Here is a 6,817-nt window from a genome sequence, read left to right on the forward strand (position 1 = left end):
AATCAAAACTATTTCGGTATAGGGCGGTGTGCTAGAAGAATCGTTAGCACGCCAGGTAAAATGCTTAGCAACATTTCGTCCGTCTTTATGTTCTGAGTTCGAATTCCGCAGAAATTGACTTTGCCTTTCATTCTTTCAGGGTCGATAAAATAAGAACCAAGCTGAGCACTTGAGTCGATGTAGATGACTTACCCCTCTCCCGAATATTGTTGGCCTTGTGCCAAAATTGGAAGTCAATATTTTGTTCTGTTGTGTTGGTTGTCTGTGGTTGAGTTCTACGCACAAAGTGTTATAATACATGGAACACAGTTTCGCAATCTTTGTAGTTTACTGTGGTTTGCTGTGAATCGATTGCAACAGTACTTGTATAATTTACGATGAACACCATGTGTTTTCTGTACACCAGTGTTGTTGCTTCTCTTTTTTTCCTCTTGTCAAACTGTAGCACCTGCAACTTGCAGGTTCTGAAAAATGCTATTCTTGTACTCTACTTAAGTTTGTACTCTTCATTACACCGACTTATCGATCTGACAGCCAGTTAAAACTCGCGATGGTTCTGCGTTTGGTTGTACACTGTGGTCTCCTATGCTTGTTGCAAATGTTGTAAGAGAGTTGTATGTAACTTCAAGTATTTTTATCTTCTCTCTCTCTCTCTCTCTCTCTCTCTCTCTCTCTCTCTATGTATATATATATATATATATATATATATATATATATATATATATATATATATATATATATATATATATATATATATATATATATATATATATATATATATATATATATATATATATATATATATATATATATATATATATATATATATATATATATATATATATATATATATATATATATAGGCGCAGGAGTGACTGTGTGTTAAGAAGCTTGCTTCCCAACCACATGGTTCCGGGTTCAGTTCCACTGCGTGGCACCTTGGCCAAGTGTTTTCTACTATAGCCTCGGCCCGACCAAAGCCTTGTGAGTGGATTTGGTAGACGGAAACTGAAAGAAGCCTGTCGTGTGTGTGTGTGTGTGTGTGTGTGTGTTTGTACCTCCACCATCGCTTGACAACCGATGCTGGTGTGTTTACGTTCCCATAACTTAACGGTTCGGCAAAAGAGACCGATAGAATAAGTACCAGGCTTTCAAAGAATAAGTCCAGGAGTAGATTTCTTCGACTAAAAGGCGGTGCTCCAGCATGGCCACAGTCAAAATAACTGAAACAAGTAAAAGATTAAAAGCGATATATCGATCGATCTATCATCTCTCAGTAATACATTTATGTTATTCAGTGTGATGATTGGATGTACCTGATGTTCTCTGGTCTTTTTGATAAGAAGAGAGAAGTTTATTGTTGTAGAGCCATCCTTTTAGGTGGGGGCTACATAAGGTTAAATAGGTTACATTTTCTAGAGAATGGTGAGCGAATCAAAGTTTGATGTTATTCGCATGTGACGCTGCCTGTATGTTTTGAAGAAGCATGGGAATGTCTTGTTGACATAAGTCGAAAAGTGTGGGTAAATGGGAGAATCCATGTGGTACACCATTCAGGAAATTGCTGATTACTCTCGTACTCTACTGAGGCTTGTACTCTACACAGGTTTATCGGCTTAGATGCAAATTTGAACTCAGAGTTAAATGTTGTTCCTTAAGGTGGAATTCAGAAGAATTAAAAATATTTTCTGAATATTGTTACAGGATATTTCTTTGATTTATTGAAGTTTTTTTTCTGTGGCTGTGTGGTAAGATGTTCATTTCCCAACCGCGTGGTTCTGGGTTCAGTCACACTGCGCGGGACACTGCATGACACCGCAAACCGACTAAAGTTTTGTGAGTGGATTTGGTAGACAGAAACTGAAAGAAGACCGTCATATATATATGTATATATGTGTATGTATGTGTCTGTCTGTCTGTGTGTCACCACCTCTTGACAGTCGGTGTTGGTTTATTTACGTCCACGTATCTTAGCAGTACGGCAAAAGAGACCAATAGATTAAGCGGCAAGCTTGTGAAATATCAATAACTAGAGGAGACGATTCATTCAGATACAACATTTCAAGGCAGTGCCCTAGCATGGCTGCAACCCAATGACTGAAGCAAGCAAAAGGTAGTCAAGAGAGAAAGTAGTACGCATGACTCTTTACAAGAACTCTGAGACCGGTGGGAGGGAGCGAGGGAAGAAGTTATCCCCAAACAGGAGACCTGACCCGAAAACAGGGTGGGCTCCGTTAAAGGCATTCATGATATCAGGCTAACGGCTTAAGTTTACCACCCGAGTAGACCATGGTGGGATTTGAACTCAGAACGCAAAGAGCTGGAACAAATTTCGCAAGGCTTCCCATCCGATATTCTTACACTTTTTTTCAGTCCATCAATGTAAATAAACATTATGGGGCATTTTATGCTGCTCTTTAGAAATTCAGAGGAATTAGAAGTTAATATTTTTAGGTGCAAAAAGTTATATTTGTGCAATGTCACACACGTCACACTTTTCGGATCTTCTTAAAGATTCAACATAAACTCCAGGTAAAACAATTTCTGTTGGACTAACCCGACAAGTTTCAAGCAAAACTTTTTTACAAAGCATTTATGTTGAATTCTTGAAGAAGGTCCAAAAAGTGTGACGTATATAACATTGCGCAAAATAAACATTTTTCACCTGAAAATAATGATTTAAATTTTTCGCACAAGGCTAGCAATTTCGTGGGAGGGAGAAAATCTATTACATCGACACCAGTGCTCAACTGGTACTTATTTAACCGACCCCGAAAGAATGAAAGGTAAAGTTGACCTCGGCAGAATTTGAACTCAGAACGTAAAGACGGACGAAATTCGGTTAAGTATTTTGCCCGGCGTATTAATGATTCTACTTGCTGTTGTTGTTGTTGGCACTCCGTCGCTTACGACGTCGAGGGTCCAGTTGATCCAATCAACGGAACAGTCTGCTCATGAAATTAACGTGCAAGTGGCTGAGCACTCCACAGACACGTGTACCCTTAACGTAGTTCTCAGGGATATTCAACGTGACACAGTGCGGCAAGGCTGGCCCTTTGAAATACAGGCACAACAGAAACAGGAAGAAAGAGTGAGAGAAAGTTGTGGTGGAAGAGTACAGCAGGGTTCGCCACCATCCCCTGTCGGAGCCTCGTGGGGCTTTTAGGTGTTTTCGCTCAATAAACACTCACAACGCCCGGTTTGGGAATCGAAGCCGCAATCCTATGACCGTGAGTCCGCTGCCCTAACCACTGGGCCATTGCGCCTCCACATACACTGAGAGACACGTACGAACAAACGCGCGCGCGCACGCGCACACACACACACACACACACACATACACACACACAAACACACACACATGCACACACACACACACACACACTCGTCTTACCGCTTTTAAAATGAAGGCCACATTCCATTATGGAGTTTCTTCTAGATACAGTAATGCCCGAGAAAGAGACGTAACGATTAAAGCTGGAACTCCTCTGATTAAAGTTCTGACTGTTAAGAGTTAATCTCAGATAAACAACACCAACAACAACAACTGCAGCAATATCATAAACAGCATCGTAAACAGCCGCAACAACAACAGCGACAGCCACAGCAACAACAACTGTGGCCGACATCTACATATCTGACTAGATTCTGGTTACGTTATAAACTAATAAATATACAAATGAAATCAGGTAATCAAATCACACTCTTCTCTCTCTCTCTCTCTCCCTCTCTCTCTCTCTCTCTCTCTCTCTCTCACTCACTCTCTCTCTCCTTCTCTCTCTCTCTCTCTCTCACACACACACTCTCTCTCTTTCTCTCTCTTTCTCTCTCTCTCTCTCTCTCTCTCTCTCTCTCCGTTTATACATCTCATTCTTTTTAGGTTAGCTGTAAACCTCCCTTCGGTATTTTCCGCTTTGTTCTCTCGCTGTCACAAATACTATTTATGCATGAATGTATACATAATATATATATACGCAAGTGTGTGCATATGCGTGTGTGTGTGTACATACATACAGGAATACATACACACATACAAACGAACGAAACACACAAACAAACACATAGTTACCTCTCTCCGCCTCTTCTCTATTAAATTGTCTTAATATGCTGTATCTCAATAGATGTGTTGCTTCCTATCTCGAAAATTAAGCATATGGAATGCATACTGTGTTTTGGGTGTATATATATATATATATATATTGAAAATATATATATATATGTATGTGTGTGTATGTATAAATATGTATATATATTGAATATATGTATGTGTGTGTGTGAATATAAATATATATATATATATATATATATATATAACTATATATATATATATATACACACATATATATACATATATATGTATATATACATACATATATATGCGCGTGTGTGTGTGTAGTATAAAGGTATAAACAGACAAGCAACTGGTCCTTCGTCAGATTGTTGTTGTTGGCACTCCGTCGCTTGCGACGTCGAGGGTTCCAGTTGATCCGATCAACGGAACAGCCTGCTCGTGAAATTAACGTGCAAGTGGCTGAGCACTCCACAGACACATGTACCCTTAACGTAGTTCTCGGGGCGATTCAGCGTGACACAGTGTGACAAGGCTGACCCTTTGAATTACAGGCACAACAGAAACAAGAAGTAAGAGTGAGTTGTAGTGAAAGAGTACAGCAGGGTTCACCACCATCCCCTGCTGGAGCCTCGTGGAGCTTTAGGTGTTTTCGCTCAATAAACACTCACAACGCCCGGTCTGGAAATCGAAACCGCGATCCTATGATCGCGAGTCCGCTGCCCCAACCACTGGGCCATTGCGCCTCCACGCTTCGTCAGAATATGACGTTCATATATAGAAAGCATGAGGGTAGAATTGAATGTTACAGGAGTTCAGATCAGAAGAGGTTGATAAGGATCAGTTCAAAATGTTCATAATGGTCATGGTACATGCTGGAATTCGCCTGGAACAATTATATAGTAAGTCAAAGTTATTGGTCTCAGTTAAAGCAAGCCATCGTAGGTTGAATGCAAAACTGGCTGAGAAGAAAGGAACAAAGGAAGGTAGGTGTGCTGATAGTCTCTTACAGCTGTTTCAAGAATAGATGTGCACATGATGCATTACCCTCTATACATATATATATATATATGTGTGTGTGTGTGTGTGTTAAAGTCTGTCATACCGGCCATAACGAAGGGAAATAGCCCTGAAACTCGAGTCGCCTTTATATATTTATATTTATATATTTGATCCTTTATATTGAACACTCAATATTTCATCTACATTCAATACTTTATTTCATGGTCCCATCCATTTTTATTTTATTTTATTTTATATTATATATTGTATATTATATTATATATTGTATATTCCATATTCTATACCCCACATTGGTTCTGCAGGAATATAAATAAAACATAAAAAACAGACAGTGTTGGAACTCTTTTAAACAAAATAATATATTCCTCTATACACAATCATACAAAAAAACCCACCTTTTTTGTATTTATTTTTACTCGCATATATATATATATATATATATATATATATATATATATATATATATATATATATATATGGGTTTATGCACACGTACACACACACACACACGCACACACACACACGCACACACACACACACGCACACACACACGCACATACAAACACACATACGTATGTGCTTGTAATGTATCATATATATATATATGCATACATACATATACACATAACATATACATATATACGTATGCTTATTGTATTATATTACATTATATTATATATATGCATACGTGCACATATACATAACATATACATAACATACATATATACGTATGCATACATGTATGTATGTGTGTGCGCGCGCGTATGCGTTTATAAATTATTTACAGGATTGGTGAAGTGCTAACTTACAAAATTCTTAGGCCTTGAGTCGCTCTGTTGCTTCTTGTAAATATCAATAAAAATATAGTATGTATGTATGTATGTTTTAAAGGCGGGCCCCAGCATGGCCGCAGTCAAATGACTGAAACAAGTAAAAGAGTAAAAGAGTAAAAGAGTAAATGTATGTATGTATGTATGGATGGATGGATGGATGGAAGTATTTATATGTGTGTGTATATATTTATGCATACATATATGTATGCATATATATGTATGTATATATTTTTTCTTTTATTTCTTTTACTTTTTTCAATCATTTGACTGCAGCCATGCTGGTGTACCACCTTTAGTCGAGCAGATCGACCCCAGGACTTATTCTTTGTAAGATTAGTACTTAGTTTATCGTCCTCTTGAGCCCAAATGCTAAGTTACGGGGACGTAAACACAGTAATATCGGTTGTCAAATGATGAGGGGGGGGGGGACAAGCACAGACACACAAATACATACATGTGTGTGTGTGGGTGGGTGGGTGGGTGTATACAAAAATGGGACAAGAACGCAAAAAAAAAACAAAGACAGTTCCAGATTATCTTTGTGATTTCGGCTGGAACTCGACTGAGGAAAGAAAACTCCGAATGACTCGTCCTTGTTTTCCTTGTATCGTCTGTCTGGATGTTTTGTTGTCCCTTTTTTGTATCACCTAGCTGTCTGGATGTTTTGCGTTCTTGTCCCATTTTTGTATTTTTTATATATAAATATATAGCGCGTACGTACACTTTGGTCTCTTATAGATATATATATATATATATATATATATATATATATATATATATATATATATAGTATAGGACAATCAGAAAGTTGTCTTAATAGGACTCAGAGTTTCAAATGCCGGATCTAAGAGCTACGATGCATTTTCGTCGGCTATTTTGACAATAGACTCTA

Source organism: Octopus bimaculoides, chromosome 7 (genome assembly GCF_046866305.1).
Source record: "Octopus bimaculoides isolate indiv1 chromosome 7, ASM4686630v1, whole genome shotgun sequence".
Lineage (NCBI taxonomy): Eukaryota > Metazoa > Mollusca > Cephalopoda > Octopoda > Octopodidae > Octopus > Octopus bimaculoides.